This window comes from Nicotiana tomentosiformis, chromosome 8 (genome assembly GCF_000390325.3).
Source record: "Nicotiana tomentosiformis chromosome 8, ASM39032v3, whole genome shotgun sequence".
Lineage (NCBI taxonomy): Eukaryota > Viridiplantae > Streptophyta > Magnoliopsida > Solanales > Solanaceae > Nicotiana > Nicotiana tomentosiformis.
In genome coordinates this window covers 133380930-133388950 of record NC_090819.1, presented here as the reverse complement: position 1 = coordinate 133388950, position 8021 = coordinate 133380930, and positions in this window count along the sequence as shown.

Below are 8021 nucleotides of genomic sequence, written 5' to 3'. Positions count from 1 at the left end.
ATCTAATGTTACCCTGAACAAGAGGCAGCTACAACAGGAATATAGGTGCATCTTAAAATCCCGCAACCATCAAGCACAGCAACAAACAACAGCCAACATCTACACGCAATATGCAAAAGTGTAGTATCAGTACAACCGACCCCATGTACTGAGTAAATAACAAACCTAGCCGTAGGTTGAAAGTATTGACGAGCTTCCACCAAGGTCGGGTCCAAAACCAATAGTCCACAACAATCCATAACAACATAAAGCAAATAATACTAGAAGTAACTCAGGGGATAAAATACTCAGCCAAGTAATGATTTCAAAAAAAAATAGTAGTTCTTTCTTTCAAATACATTAGTCAAAACCCAAATCGTTTGCCGAAGTTTCCAGTAATATGAGTAGTTTGAAAACAATAAATTTCTCCAAAAATCTTCTCAATAATAAATAATATGTTTCATTTTCCTCCCGGATAACCCGTGTAAAATAAATGCATCACTATGCCAATCTATCAAAATCTGTGAGAAATCATGAATGATGTGAAGTTGTACAGCATAAGGAAAAATACATCTCTATGCATGTATGTCATGTGTGCATGCCAATGCGATGAAACTCAGTGATAAAATCATAAACAGCCCCTCGGGTAGAACATCACTTATATACAGCCCCTCGAGCAAACCTCACAGTCACTCGTGCCACTCGGGCATACCTCACAATCACTCTTCCCACTCGGGAATACCTCACAATTACTCATGCCTCGCAGTCACTCAGCACTCGGCACTCGACACTCGCACTCAGTAGGTACATGCGCTCACTGGGGGTGTGTACAGACTCCGGAGGGACTCCTTCAGCCCATGCGCTATAATCTGCATGGAAACTTCACGTGCTATAATAATAAAGTATGCTGCAGGCAGGCAGCCCCGATCCACACTCATCCTCACAATCAGGCCCTCGACTGATATCAAATATGCTACAGCGTGCAACCCGATCCCATAAATATGCAACATGTTTCGGCGTGCAGCCCGATCCCATAAATATCCTCACAAATCATGCCCTCGGCCTCACTCGGTCATAAACCTCTCAAGCCACTCTGGCATTTCAGTAAAACAGGGCATTCGGCCCAAAACATTTATATGCATCAAAATAGCATGATAAAACTGAGTTATGATATGCAATGAAATGAATATGACTGAGTATGAATTTTCAATTTAAAACAAATAATTCACAGCAATATGACCTCTATGGGTCCCAATAATACTGGCACATAGCCTCAATCTTGATTTTTAATATGCTTTTCAACTTAATTTATCTAACTCATAAAACCGCATGAAAAATGCCAAGATTATTTAACTACAAAATTCCACAAAAATAATTATGTCACAATTTCTATAGTACACGCCTACACACCCATCACCTAGCATGTGCGTCACCTCCCAACAATTCACATAATACATATATTCAGGGTTCATACCCTCATCTCCAAGATTAGAAGAGTTACTTACCTCGAACAAGCCGAATCCAATGTCGAGCAAGCTAAACAATGCTCCAGAAATCCCATTATGCGCGTATCAACTCCCTAACAGCTCGAATCTAGTCACAATAATTTGACTCAGTCCACACAATTTATAAGAATTAATTCCATATCAAAACGCTAATATTTTCCATAAAATCCGAAATTACGCACCAAAAATCACTAGTGGGGCCCACGTCTCAAAATTCAACGAAACTCACGAAATACAACAACCCATCCAATTACAAGTTCAACCATACAAAAATTACTCAAATCCAACCATAACTCGCCCTTTAAACTTGAAAATTTTGTTTTGTGACATTATAGAAATTTCCTTCTATTTCTCTTGAAGATTCAATAATCTTACACCAACAATGAATATTAATTCATGGAATATAATCACAAGGGAGTTAAGAACACTTACCCTAAGTTGTGTGGAAAATTTCCTCTCCAAAATCGCCCAAACCGAGCTCCAAAATGTCAAAAATGAGAAAATATCTAGGAACCCTCGTTTTAAACACTGCCCAGGCATTTTCGCACCTGCAGTGCCTAGGCTCGCACCTGCGCATCCGCATTTGCAGAAGAAATTGCGCGCCGACGGACAATTCCAACCTTTCAAAACCTCGCATCTGCGAGCTCGCAGATGCGCAAACCCTTTGCACCTGCATTTGCCCAAGGCCAGCCCCAGTCCGCATCTGTGCCAACACCTTCGCACCTGCGGCCTCGCAGATGTGGCAAATTCCTCGCACCTGCGAGCACTGCCCAGTCCCAATCTTGGCTTCTTCTGCAGCTTATTTCACACACATGCAGCTTCGCACCTGCGATCAAAATCTTTGCAGGTGCGATCACACCAGTAGGCAGCAGTTCCAGCATTCCCTTAAGTCCAAATTTGATCCGTTAACCGTCCGAAACTCACCCGAGGCCCCCGGGACCTCAACCAATTGTATCAACAAGTCCCATAACATAACGCGGACCTACTCGTGGCCTTTAATCACACCTAACAACATAGAAACGATGAATTACTCCTCAATGCAAAATCAACTTTCAAATTTTATGCACAAGTAACATTTCATATTACGGACCTATTCCAATTTTCAGAGTCGGATTCCGACCTCGATATCAAAAAGTCAACCCCCCGGTCAAACTTTCCAAAAATTCATCTTTCGGCATTTCAAGCCTAATTCCATTACGTACCTAAAAAAAAAATTTCGGACATGCTCCTAAGTCCAGATTCACCATACGGAGCTATTGAAATCATCAAAACTCCATTCCGGGGTCATTTACACATAAGTCGACATCCGGTCACTATTTTAACTTAAGCTTTAAACCTTGGAACTAAGTATTCCAATTCATTCCAAAACCTCACCGGACCCGAACCATTTACCCTGAGAATTCACACAACAACTGTACGACAACTGAGTATACTTCTTTGAGTCGTGCCCTTTCAGCACCGGTGGTTTTCCCGGGATTTGGTCCATGCGGGTATTCACTTCCCTCATAAACCGTTAGAGTTCGCTCTTGAAGGGACCGTTCTCGTTGTTGGGGCGGAATCCGCTCCCCCCAGCCCCATCAGAGCCAACCTCGCCCCTCGGGGTGTTGTTGTCGACCCTCTGCCTTTCTTGATTCATGGGAGCATCGGGAGGAACTGGACCTCGTCCATTTGCACTATTAGAAGCCCCCGACAACGCATACTTTAACTCCTTCATAACCTTATCATGCCACGTGAGATGGCCTAGAATGGCCGTCTGCTGCTCTTGCAGGACCTTTACCGCTTCAACGACTTGCTCTTCTTCAGAATCATCGAGAGTCGCCTCCCGAACATGTCGTGAGTACCTCTTGTCGTGGACTGGAGTTGCATCATTTTCCTCATTGCGGGTGTCACTGACTGAATACTCGTGATGAGGTTGATCTCCTTAGGCATCAAGATTATGTGTGTTATTAACACTGTTATCTGCCATTTTCTGTGATTTTTGCTAGGACAAATAATCAAAACACGTTAGTAAAAGAGGCAAGGATCAACTTAATTACACAGTTGTCTAGGCCCCACGTTGGGTGCCAAACTATTTACCTGTAAAAAAGGTACAGTTGAATTTATACGTGGTTTCTAGATAAGTAAATTAATTCGATCCTAAAATAATAAAATAATTGAAGTAATACGCAATACATAGCCTTGAAGTGAAGATAAAATAGCAGAAACATTAATTTCGGGAGTAGGGTTTCTAGGCACAACAACAATGAAATCAAGGAGTAAGAAGATAAAATTGTATAAAGCTTTGAATCAATTGTAGCATAAGTTTGCCTGAAAATTCGTGTCCTTTACAATGATAACAAAGCTCACTATTTATAGTTGCACCTAGGGAACAAGGTCATAGGATCATACTCTTCTTTAATGTCAATTATGAAGGTCACTGAAGAAGGTGTAACGGTGAGCATAAATGACAATTTTTGTGTAATAGGTTGTGAAATATTCTCCATTAAATGCAACCGGGAGAAGGGTATTTATTGCATCTTTACGAGTGTCATCCTTTTCGGTGACAAATGGGATAGTTGCCTTCGGTTTTAACAGTCCCCCCGTGTTAGGCTCCACGTGCCACTCTCTTAAGCGGCCACTTAGCATAGCATATTTTACCCTATATAGTGTATTAATTTGTTAAGAATATAAAATAACTTACTACATGATTTGTGGTGTGGTGTGGCGTGACTTCGTATCATGATGTTGAGTCGTTAGAAATTATTTCTTCGATGCCGTAATATATTTGAGATAATATGTATGCTGCCGTGGTAGATTTGGAGCATTGTGTATGCTGTCGTGGACTCATCGAAGTATTTGGTTAATTTCCTTCATTGCCGCTATGACAAGTCCTTAGTATTGATTATGTTGAGATAAATAGTTTTGTTGAATATTTGTTTGGAACTTATTGAATATTATATGGTGATATAATTTTTGTGTATATTATATTTGGGCTCATTATGTGTTTGTATTTTCTAACACTTGTTCCAGGAGTATTTAAACTGGCAGATCGAGGATCTTACTAGTTATATTTACATATAACTTACTCCTTAATTACTTGCATGTTCATGCAAATACTACTGCTAATGATAAAGCTAACAGTTGACGACAAACCTACAATTGATCCAATTGTTGAGATGACCCACCCATAGAGTCTTTATTTATTTATATTTATTTCAATTGGGATTTGTCCACATAACTCTAAGCCTTTATATAATTCTTTAGATGCTTTATGGTCCAATGTGAGAACTGGGCAAGAGTTTTAAATATGTATTTCGAGATATTTATCATTCATAATTAATTATCGACCTATTTGGACACATATTTAAATTATTAAACAATATAAATTAATGGTTAATGTATGAAAATATGATTCGTCTGACGGATGACATGTGTTGGGTGTTAGTCACGTCTAGGGATAGTTTGGGACATGACAATTCCGCTTGATTTATGATTGAAAATTGATGCACATATACCATTGTTAACAATTATTGACAATGTTTTAGCCAAAAATTAGGCTTAGCAATTGTAGCTTAATCAAATTGGTACGGATAGACAAATTCTCCAAACTCGGCGAATATACAAGAGATCTTTGTGTTTTCGTGGAGTTTTTATGAGATCTTGGATATCCCGTCCCCTTGTTTCTGGTTCATTAAAATTTAATAGATAAAGAATCTTACACTACAACAACAAGACCTAGTGTATTCTCATAAGTGGAGTCTGGGGAGGGTGAGATATATGCAACCTTACCCCTACCCTAGACGGGCAGGGCGAGACAAAGCTTCTTAAACTGCTTATACTGATTTTTTATTTTTGGGATGGACTTCCATGTGTGACTAAATGTCAGTTATTATGTATATATATATATGGGATGGATCTTCTCTGGGCTAGATTGGCCATATACAGTACTGAGTGATTGAGTAGTACATGAGTTCATCATTGTGTTGCATTGCATTAGACATGTATACTTGATATGTAGGCATATGGAAGTATTTTTTTTTCCTCATACCATCTGATAATGAAATTTCTTATATGTCATTAAAGGTTTGAGAAAAATCACAGATTTCAGACTTACTCATATTTTCGGTGATTTTCGGCAAAAGATTTTAGTTTTACTGTTATGCTTGAAAAGAAAATATTTATTTTCCAAAATTGTATACGAGCTGAGTATTTTATTATTGAGTTATTACTTGTGTTGCTTTAAATTGTATTGTTATGTGATGTTATCGGTTATTGGTGTGGACTCTAACCTTGGTACAAGCTCGTCACTACTTTCAACCTAATGTTAGGTTTGTTATTTATTGAGTACAAAGAGTCGGTTGTACTCATACTATACTTCTACACCTTGCGTGCAGATTTTTGATGTTGATGCTGCTGAACATGGCGGGAGCTAGTACTGAAGATGTACCTACGATCCAGTCACAGCTGCCTCTTGTTCTAGGTAGCTTTGGAATAAATTTTATCTGTTCATGTATATTTTAAATTGATGACGAATTTTTATTTCACGCCAATTTTGTAAATTATAATCTTAGAAGCTCATGATTTGTACTACCAGTCCTTGGGAATTGTGTTAGAGTTAGTTAAGTATTAATTGAATCAGATTGTTGTTATTTGGCTTACCTAGCGGGTGAGGTTCGATGCCATCATGGCTAGTTGGATTTTGGGTCGTGACACATCATTTCTGTAACGACCCGACCAGTCGTTTCGAGAGTTATAACCCTGTTTTCCCCATTACTACTTCTTTTTGTAATATTCAGCTATATTATGTTATATCGGGTTAGTTGGTTTGAGTCCGGAAGGAACTCGGGGTGAAATGAGACACTTAGTCTCATAATTGAAATTTTAAGTTAGAAAAGTGGACCGGATATGGACCTATATGTAAACGACCTCAGAATTGAATTTTGATAATTTCAATAGTTCTGTATGGTGATTTTGGGCTTAGGAGCGTGTCTGGAATATTATTTGGAAGTCCGTAGAGGAATTAGGCTTGAAATGACGAAAGTTTTTATTTTTGAGAAGTTTGACCGGGGGTTGACTTTTTTATATCGGGGTCGGAATCTAATTCTAAAAATTGGAATACCTCTATTATATCATTTAGGACTTGTGTGCAAAATTTGAGGTCAATCGGACGTGATTTTATAGGTTCCGGAGTTGTTTGTAGAAATTAGAAATTTCAAAGTTCATTAGGCTTGAATTGGGGTGTAATTCATGGTTTTAGCGTTGTTTGAGGTGATTTGAAGATCCGACTAAGTTCGTATGATGTTTTAGGTCTTGTTGGTATATTTATTTGAGGTCCCGAGGGCCTTGAGTGAGTTTCGGATGGTTAACGGATCAAAAATTAAACTTGAACAGCTGCTGCAATTTCCTTATGTTGGAAATTGCTTCTGCCCAGAATCGAGCCCAGATCAAGCTCAAGGTCGAGGGCCACGATCGAGCCCAAGGTCGAGGGTCATGGTCGAAGGCATGATCGAGCTCAAGGTCGAGGGCCACGATCGAAGCCCAGATTGAGCTCAAGGTCGAGGGCCACGATCGAGCCCAGATCGAGCTAAAGGTTGAAGGCATGATCGAGCCCAGGGTCGAGGGTCACGATAGAAGGCATGATCGAGCCTAGGGTCGGGGGTCATAATCGAGGGCCAGGACCAAGAACCAGGATCGAGGACCGCGATCGAAGGCTAAGATCGAGGCAGAACCAAGGATGTCTGGGCAGAATTATAAAAACGGGGGCTTCGTCCCATTTGCCATTTTTGATAAATTTGAGCTTGGGGAGAGGCGATTTTTGATATATTTTCAAGGAAAACTTGAGGTAAGTCACTTGTGATTATTTCTACTCCATAATATTGAATTATCATCGAGTAATCTGACTAGATTACATGATATTTAGGCGTAAATCAGAGATTGAAACTTAGAAATTTGGAAATTAAATTTGTAGATTTGAGGGTCGAGTTGAGGTCGTATTTTTGGTAAAATTGGTATGGGTAGACTCGTGGTTGAATGGGCTTTCGGATTTTGTAACTTTTGTCGGGTTCCAAGACATGGGCCCCACAGGCAAAGTTTGAGCCAATTTTGGGTTTTGGTCTAATGTTAAAGCTTTTCTTGTGGAATTCATTCCATTAGAGTATATTGATGGTATTGTACTGATTGTGAATAGATTTGGAACATTTGGAGGCCGAGTCCAGAGGCAAGAGCATTGCGGGGTAGAGATTTGACAGGTTTGAGATAAGTAACGATTGTGACTTGGTCCGTCCCATGGCAACTGTAAAGTTGCATACTTTGTTGAAACCATTTGATACTTATATGTTTTAAAAAGAATTTCTGTAAATTGGGCTGAATGCCATGTTTGGGCCTTGCGCCAATGCTGTTTGGACCCTTAGGGGCTGTTTCTTACCATCCTCTCATTGTTTTTGATTGAAAATCTATACTTAGTCATGTTTATACTTGTTTACCGCATAACTCAGTTAAATGACTCTATTTTGATGTATATAAATGTTTTGGGCCGAATGCCATGTTTTACTGAAATGC